The sequence below is a fragment of the Hylobates moloch genome, unplaced genomic scaffold (assembly GCF_009828535.3).
Source record: "Hylobates moloch isolate HMO894 unplaced genomic scaffold, HMol_V3 SCAFFOLD_7, whole genome shotgun sequence".
Taxonomy (NCBI): domain Eukaryota; kingdom Metazoa; phylum Chordata; class Mammalia; order Primates; family Hylobatidae; genus Hylobates; species Hylobates moloch.
Genome location: NW_026652282.1, coordinates 18,739,364 through 18,748,871, shown reverse-complemented (window position 1 = coordinate 18,748,871; position 9,508 = coordinate 18,739,364).

The window sequence follows — 9,508 nt, the reverse complement described above, 5'->3', positions numbered from 1 at the left end:
TTTTTTGTATTTTTAGTAGAGATGGGGTTTCACTGTGTTAGCCAGGATGGTCTCGATCTCCTGACCTCGTGATCCGCCCACCTCGGCCTCCCAAAGTGCTGGGATTACAGGCGTGAGCCACCGCGCCCGGGCCAGGAAAGGATGAGATTTGATGTACTCTGCCTTAAAACACCTAGAGCTCTGGTTTATTTTGTTTTAAAGAATATCGCCTTTAATATCTCTTGTTCTTTCACACAGTCAACCAGCAAACATGAATGAATGGCCACTTCCTAAATAGCTTTGAACACAAAGGAGGATACATGGTATTATTTAGCAATTATAATTTATATCTAGAGTTAGAGGGTCTACATTTTGGCTTTCAGGTTGGATCATATTTTGAAACAGTTGGATCATATTTTGAAACGAAAAGGGAAAAGGATTATGAATTACAGTCTTATTTGTCAGAATGTATAAAACATTAAGTACAAATAAAATTAAAGTTAATACTACTCACCCTGTACTCGGTCCTATAGGTTGACAGAAATTTTCTATAGTACGGGAAAGATAAGTATGATGAGAAATCCAAAAACCATAATAATTTATATGTATTCTTTGTTTAGGACATTATATCTGGATATCTTTATATTTAATGTTTAAATGGATCCATTAGCATATTGCAAGAAAGCCATCTAAAATTTCTTCTATATTTTAAAATCTTATTCCTAAGATCTTGCCTTAGAAATGCTTCAGAAATTGACTATAAATTACCCACTAGCATAAAAATCTAATCACTGTGTTGGAAATTTCTCCCCCACTGGGCTAAACAGTCATGAAGGCTGACGGTCTCCAATGTACTAAAATGTGTTCCCACTGACAAATGGTGCAGATGAAATCACACAGTAGATTAATTACTCAACAGATAAGTTTTCAGAAAGTTATTTCCTTTAACTAGTTGCCTGTAATGTTGAATTTTACAGTGTATGCTTACTAATTATCAGTGATATTCTATCTTTAACACTTGCCTAGGGTGAATCACACTATGAAATATGCATCCCTACCCATATATTCAGCTAAAACACAAGAGGTTATGAGGAGTTTTTGGATACAGTCCATCACATTTATTCAAATACCCGTAGGTAACAAAGTCATTAGGGAAGAAATAGTCAGGGACTGAGAATGCTGAGTCTCTAGTCAACCCTTTGAACATGGAGTTGAGTAAGAAATAGAAGGGGGGGAAGATTTTGTGTATGTGTGTGCTGGCTTGTTACTGAGGTCTGCAGTAACTATAGATTTGGAGTGCAGCAGAAATCACACAGTGGCAATACCACTTCCAAAAGGCAGCTACAGTCTAAGTGCTGAGTAGGACTCCAGTCTTTACTGTAGTTGGAAGCCTATAAGAATGTGATATATTGGAGCTAACTCCAGGGAAGAATTACTCATCAGTAATAACTAGATACCATTCATTAATTGATCGTTGCATTAATCAAATTCTGGGCAACTATGAGCTTCCATACCTAACACTAATTCAGAGAAAATGTTTTGTAGATTGAATGGAGTCTTTAAAAATAGCTGGAAATGCAACAACATGGATGACTCTTACAGACATTATATTCAGTGAAAGAAGTCAAAGACCAAACAGTACATACCGTGGATTCCATTCACATGAAGATCAAAATCAGGCAAAGCTATGGCAATAGAAGTCAGAGTAGTAGTTATCTTTGGAGATGGTGTTGGTATGGAACAGGCAGGAGGCTTCTGGGTGCTGGAATGTCTTGATCTGGCAGATAGTAATATGGGCATATACACACAAAAACTGGCAAGTTCTACATTTAATATTTTGTATACTTTATGTCAGTTATACTTTCCATAAAGTTTTTAAAAAGTTAGAAAAACTAATATTGGTGATGATACAGTTTTAAAAGAATTTGAAGACTGTTGGAAGAGTAATAGGGGCATTTGCCTGGCATTCAGGAGATGCTGGTTCTAGTCTGTTAATTTTTTCTGGAAATTTACTTAATCATTTTGGGCTTTAGTTGTCTCCCTGTAAACAGATTAAAAGAATGCCAACATTCTTTCTAGCAATATTCTGCTACAGTTTTATACAGAACCTGTTGATGTGCAAGAATTATATGACATATGCTTTGACGTATCTTTTTTCAGGGTCAATGGTGCAATTAGTAACTTTGAAGAATTCCAGAAAGCTTTTAACTGTCCACCCAATTCCATGATGAACAGAGGCATGGACTCCTGCCGACTGTGGTAGCTGGGACGCTGGTTTATGGCATCCTGAGACAGTTGCACAGTGCCAGCAGAGGCTGCACTGAGCCTTCATCGCCCATTGCTTTAGGCCTGGAGACTTTCATTTTTAGTGCATTTGCATTATTTGGGTAGGTGACCTGCTTGGATCTAGACAGTATCTGTTCAAAGTTGTAGGGCTTATAAAATGGAATACAAGAATGAACTAAGCATGTTTCTTTAGAAAATCAAACCAACAAAAATAAATCCCTAGGCTACTTTTGTTAAAATGCTATCTGCTAAATTGTTGCTATTGTCCATTTTAGTGTGTTAGCCACAGTTATGTGGTTCACAGCATTTCAATCTATAGCTTTGTGGGAAGCCTAAATTGATGTATCCTTTAAAAGTTCAATCTATTAAACTTGTAGCCTCTCAATGATGAAGACATGTGCATGAATACCTGGGAGGGCTTGCTGCTCTGTGGAATGCAGTGCAAGTTTTTATGGAGAGTAATTACACAGCATTCCTCAACTCTAAGGTAGTTAAATTAGAAATATGTTTGATCTCCATTTTACAATTTTTGATGAAGTTCTTGCCTTCAGCTTTGGAGTCTGTTGGAATGAAAATGTGTCTCACAGCTTGCATCTGATGTAGCAGATTGCCCTGTTCAAGTCAGCATGAACAAAGCTCGCAGAAAGGCTACTAGGTAACGGATTTGAGTTTATTCAATAGAAAAAAGGGAATGAGGACATATCTTTAGGTCCCAGAAGAAGCAAAACCTCCTAGTTACATAACAGCAGGGAAACTAGGAGATGAAATCTCCAAAATTTTGTCCAATTTGTATGAACTGCAGTGATTGTCTGCTAGACACTTTTTTTAAGCCTGATTCTTGTTTGTTTCATTACCTTCATATGTGTGCATTGTACTGGTTTTGAAATGAGCAGACATTGAGAAAACAATTTTCTGATTCCCCATTAGGAACATATGATTTTCATTTCCCTTCAGTGCAAAGGAACAAACATCACATTGAGGAGGGACAAATGTACCCTTCTGTTTCAGCTTAATGTTACCTCTCTTTAAAAAAATTTTTTTTGAAAAAATTATTGATTGATGACATTCTAGAATTTATTGATTCAATTTAAAATTCCCTGCATAGTCCAAATAAACATAATTTTTACTCTTCAAGTCATCTAAAGAGTTGTGAGAAAGAGCAGTACTATGTGTTTTATCCTTAGAGCATTATCCTTCTAAGTGAACTCCTTTCTTATTAGTGAGTGAGTGTGTGTGTGTGTAGGATAAAATTGTAATGGCTTTAAAGTTGTTACCTGGCATTTTTGGTTTCTTAAAATAGGCATCCCCATACTCCCTTTACATTATTCATTATGCATGAGGTGCTGGGTTAAGTGGGCCAATAGGAAAATCCCAAAAGCAAAATGACAAATTCAGATTAACCACAGGAAGCCATTGTGTGTCCCTGTGATTTGTGATTCTTTTAAAATATATGTATGTGTGTGTGTGTGTGTGTGTGTGTGTGTGTGTGTGCCATGTCCTTTTGTAGCCATGGGAACGTTTGAAGGGAGAAAAATGGAGGGGCACCATCATGAGGAAACAATTATACTGCATTAGTCAGAGGAGAGCGATTTTCCCCTTGACTTCTTCCTCTCTGAATGGATAAACTTGTGAAGGGCAGCTACCTTTTCCTCCTCTTAACCTGGCTTAATGTGACCTTAGTTTGTATTTCTAAAAACAAACAAGCAGTATTAGGTTGGAAATGTATGTGTCTTTTCTCTGGAGGAAGCATTCTGACTTGGTTTAGACATACAAGATACTCTGTTTTATTCCTGCACTTTGGTGTTTAAAATCAGCTGAGGTTTGTCATGCTTATATGAATAGTGTTTCCCTTCTAGATTTCCTTTATAAACTCCAGATAAACACATTCCTGCAGGTCAGAGAAAGTGTTTGATAAAAGCATAGAATTATGGCTTTGGAAAGATAAATTAAGTCACTTGTTGGTTTAGCAAAACTCGTTGGTGATTAGTTGGGGCCCTCACAGTTTCTAGACGAGAAGCTTACCTTATCCTGATTAACTTTACTTGCTGTAACTCTTACACCGAAAATTGTAGGTAGGAGGTCCATTACTAAAACAAAGCAAAACAAAACAACAAACCAAAAGCAGCAATAGCAAATTATCACTACTAGCTAGAACAATGAGAAGGATTGAATTTCCAAATATATGCTTATGTTTAACTCTTCCAATTACATTCTCACTGTCCTTTCTCTTGGATACAGATTGCTAAGATAAACAGACACTGATTAAGTGGTAGAAAGAGAAAGGTAAAATGCAACTGGAAGGGAAAGAAAAAAGTAGGGAGAAGCTGGCCTATGGATGTGGCTCTGAAGAGAAGACAGGATTTTGGCATTCCTTGCTAAGCACATTCACTGGAGTAGAGCCATAAAGTTTTACAAAAATAATTATGGTAAATTAAAAGGATATTAGATATTGGATCTCAGACTAGGGCTGCTATAATACAGTTCTCTGATTGACACACCAGATGTTCTGCCCGTGAACTATTGCCTGGGCATCGGAAGGAGTTAGGTTTTTTGTTTGTGAAAATCTCCTGGATTAGTAAAAAAATTTTCTAGATATAAAGTGGTTTTATTTGGGCTCATCACCATTGCCCAAAGTGTACTGAGCTTTTCACTAAGTGCTCAGCATTGGCCTCCTGTTTTCATTTATTCATTTTATGAGATGGACTTGGACATCACTAATGCAAACACAGGATTCATAAATTATCCTGAAGTTTATTTAGTGCCTTGCCTCAATGGAGCTTAAAGCATAGCACATAAATTTTATCTTATTTAGCCCTGGAGCATCACTAAGAAGCAGCTAGGAACTATGGCTTGCCAGACAGATTATGCTTGTGCCACAGAAGTGGAGAAGCCTGAAATCTCTTGTCACGTATCCCACAGGAAGGAAAGGTAGTCTTTGGGCTTTGGTCTACTGACCTGTGGATTAAACTCTATCCCTTAGATTATCCCATTTCTAAATACATTTATTCAATCAGTATTTCTATAATCACTTAGCATTTGATAGGCTTCTTCCTTGATACATTTAACATAATGCCTCAGTTGCATATTAAATTATGGAAGAATATACGATTGCTTCATATAACAACGTTCTCATCACCAGTGACAGTGTCCTACTGGTTTGAAGAAAGATATTCTTGGATTATGCATTTTATATCTAAATGGTTATTGTGAGACTGGTTGTATTTTCTTCTCCTACTCATGAAACGATGTGAACAATCAATCATTTTAAGGACAATAAAAAGTTGGTTGAAGGCTGTGTCTTTCTTTTTTAAAAATATTAAAATCTATTAGATCTGTTAACATATTCTGTCGTCCTGTTTTATACAACAAACATTTGCCAAAAAATAATGTACAATAACTGTACTATACTAGCTTTCTTGGCTTAGAAAAGTGAGATTTGAATGCAGTAACTTTCTCCATAGACAAGAAGGTATTTACGAGGTCGTCATTATATTTTCTTCCAGAATGTAAGTCAGCAGATATGGTTTATTGCCTTTGTAATAGTATTTCTATAGAGAAAGAGATGCCTCTGAGGAAATTATCAGCGATGATAGGGGATAGGGCTGGTGTCACAAAAGTGACAGTGAACATCACAGTTGTTACTATCAAATCAAAGAATCTCTGTGTTATCATCATTCTTTAACAATCCAGTCAATTTATAGTTATTCATTCAGCACACAGTAACTGAGCACCCATTATATTTAAATCAATCACCAAACTAGCTATGTTTAGGTGGATAATATACAGTGTCTGGGCTTCAGTGAACAGTCTGGTCTAACATGGGAGATGAATATATAAACTGTTTCAATTGCCCTACTGAGTGATTATGATATATAAGTAAATCAGGTTGTGGTTTGGAACACAGAGAAAGAATTATTCAACTTTTGTCTGGTGGATACTATTGGTGTTTCCTCTGCGCAGATCCCAGCAAATTCCTTTTTACTGGGTGGCCTTATCTCATCTTCGGTCTGCTTTTGTTTCTAATTGGCTGTGGCTCTCTAGGATGGCTGCCCTCATGGCTACTGGAGCCTCTTTGCCCAATGCACTTTCAGAGAACTGGAAGTGCCTGGTGACCCTTAGACAATGACTGAGTGGTATGGGACTCTGCATGCCTGACTACCTCCCCGAGTTCAGACAAATCCAGAGGCATACAATAGAATTTATACTGATTTCTCTGTGGTGTCTTTTAGTGTTATGCTGACAGTGCAAATTGAGTCCCATGTTGATTGATTAAACACCTTTCTGGCACTGATATGTTCTCAGATCTGGAAAAGGCTGGGCGCGGTCGCTCACGCCTGTAATCCCAGCACTTTGGGACGCCAAGGTGGGAAGATCACGAGGTCAGGAGATCGAGACCATCCTGGCTAACACGGTGAAACCCCGTCTCTACTAAAAATACAAAAAATTAGCCGGGCGTGGTGGTGGGCGACTGTAGTCCCAGCTACTCGGGAGGCTGAGGCAGGAGAATGGCGTGAACCCGGGAGGCGGAGCTTGCAGTGAGCCGAGATCGCGCCACTGCGCTCCAGCCTGGGGGACAGAGCAAGACTCCGTCTCAAAAAAAAAAAAAAAACAAAAAAAAAGATCTAGAAAAGTACTGGTTTGTAGGATCCTCGGTCAGCCCTTCTGCGTAGTAGGTCATATCATCATCATGTACAGGAAATGGACATCAGATGACACAGAGATTGTGGGTAATAAGTAGCTGAGTATGGCCTGTTTGTGCCCTTCTTGGAGAGTTTATTCTAGTTTCTGAGCTGATCCATGAAAGGATTTTTGTGTATAGGGAAGTGGCACAAGGAAAGATGCATATAAGTGACAGTGTTAGATATGCATCTAAGTGGACCTGATCAAAATTTGCAAGAGGCTGTTTCCAATTAGGTTTAACATATTTGCATGTGCCTCAAGTTCACTTGCTTTTTTAAATTAAGATCACACTAGCTGTAGAAACAGATAATCTCAATGGCTGAACCCAGTTTATTTCTTGTTTTCATTACATACATAATGGGTATTAATTATCAGTGAGTTTCTCTCCTCTAACCAGTGACTCAGGGACCCCAGCCTCCTTCCGTATTATGGTTCTGCCATTTTCAACACATGATTGAATGTATGCTCATCTATAAGAAGCCAGTGGAGGGAAAAAGGCCATGGAAGATATTGAGTGGAAGATTTGCAATTGTCCTTGAAGTTGTCTACATTACTTCTGTTCATATTCCATTGGCCAAATCTAACTGCAGGGGAGGCTGGGACATGTAGTCTAGCTGTGTGCCCAGAATGAAGAGCAAATGGGTTTAGTTCTCAGGGAGCATTCCCAGCTACACCTTATAAAGTGACGTATGGGGCAGTAACTTTGAGTTCTTTTGAATTTAGAAAATTGCTTTTGAGCACAGCACAACGAAAATTGAACATGCCATTGGTAGCCTGCAGTTTATTCTGTAGGAGTCTTTTTAATTAACGGCTTAATTGGATAATTTAATCCCCGTTAGAATTGGAGATATGAAAATGAAAATGAGATACTCCCTGTGATCTGACAATACTGTGCTTTAATAAACACACCAAAGTGAGCCCGGAAATGAGCACCACAAAAGCATTACCATGATTTGTGATCAGTGAAAGAAAACCTGATCTATAATTTTAATTATTCCTAAATGGTTTAGATACATGTTTCATTTGAATGTGTATTTTGTTTTGTTAATTGGTTCAATTAGAAAGGTAACTGAACATAAGAATCTGTGGCAAAGCCATGAATTTATAATATGTTCTAAGCTTTTAAAATATATACCATTGAGAAAGTAACTAAAATATCCTACAAAATACTGTTCAAAGTGCAATATTTTCCAGTATTTTCAGAGAATTTATATACAATAGTTTTTACTTCTCCATTGATTATGAGATGAAAAATACTACTCACCATATTCTTGTTATATGCTTTCTCCACTTGAATGAGAAATTGAGGCTCAGAGTCCAAGAAATGAAGATGAGTGTCCATGTACAAGCCACAAAAGTGCTGTTCTAATTGATTCTGGCCGGAGACTCCACTTTACAGAGAAAGAAAAACTGAATAAGTTAAAATCCCAGTGTAAAAAGCTACCTAAAATATTGAGTATCGTTTTCCCTGCCAGTTTGGCTGAAATGTCTGCAAATGTCCTAGACAAAAAAAGAAGTATAGTTTACCATTTAGAAGTACACTGTGTTAATTTCCAAACTGATTTATAAGTCAGTGGAATCCCAGTACTTGGATAACAGTCAGACAGCCCTCCCACCCCAGTGACATTTGATGAATGTCAAAAATAGCCCAAAGCATATTTATTCCAAAGTTGACCAGATTTTCAATTGGCATTTGTATTTTTTTTTTTTTGGCCTAATAATAATCGTAGTGAAAATGGCTTCTGTTTGTTGATACCCACTATGTCCTAGGCACTCTGCTGGGGCATGCCTGCTTTATGGCCAACCCTCACAACAATCTTGCACATAGTTGTTGCTATTCCAGCTTCACAGGTGAGAAACACGTGACTTGTCAAGATCACATTAGTAATTGCAAGAGCCAGAAACAGTCAATTTTGTCTAACTTCAGAGCCCATTCTCGAATGTTCTCCTGGGATATAGAACAATGTTAACATGATTGTAACCTGTGACTTACTGAAGACTTCAGGTTATACTTCTATGGTAATCTGTTAGAAAATAATGTAAATAAAGGGGTCAGTTTACAATAATTTATACTTACTGGTAGTTTCAAGTCCTTCAGAAAGGATTCTAGATACTGCTCTTTACTGATAATGCTTGTTACTATTTATTATGTATAATGTGCCAAACATGTACTAAATACCTTATTTATATTATCTAATTTAATTATCACAACTTGGATACATATTATTATCTCTACTTTACAGGTAAGAGACCTGAGGCTTGGAGAGGTTAATGACTTCATTCATGATCACTGAGCTAGCAACTAGCAGCATGGATTTGAATCCAGTTTGGTCTAAGTGCTTTCTTAGGCAAACATTAACTATGGTAACTCTTAAGTCCTGGATGTCCAGGCTGGGGCATCCCCTCAGTTCAGTTGGCAGACCTCCCTGAAATCTACCTGTGATCAGCCCCATGATTACCCTCACCCTGTCTGTTCAGTCCCTGAAACCAAAAAGTTTGCAGGTTACTTTCTCCAGAGAACAAAATCTTTGTGGCCCTGCCTATGGGTAGCTGAGAGACTTTT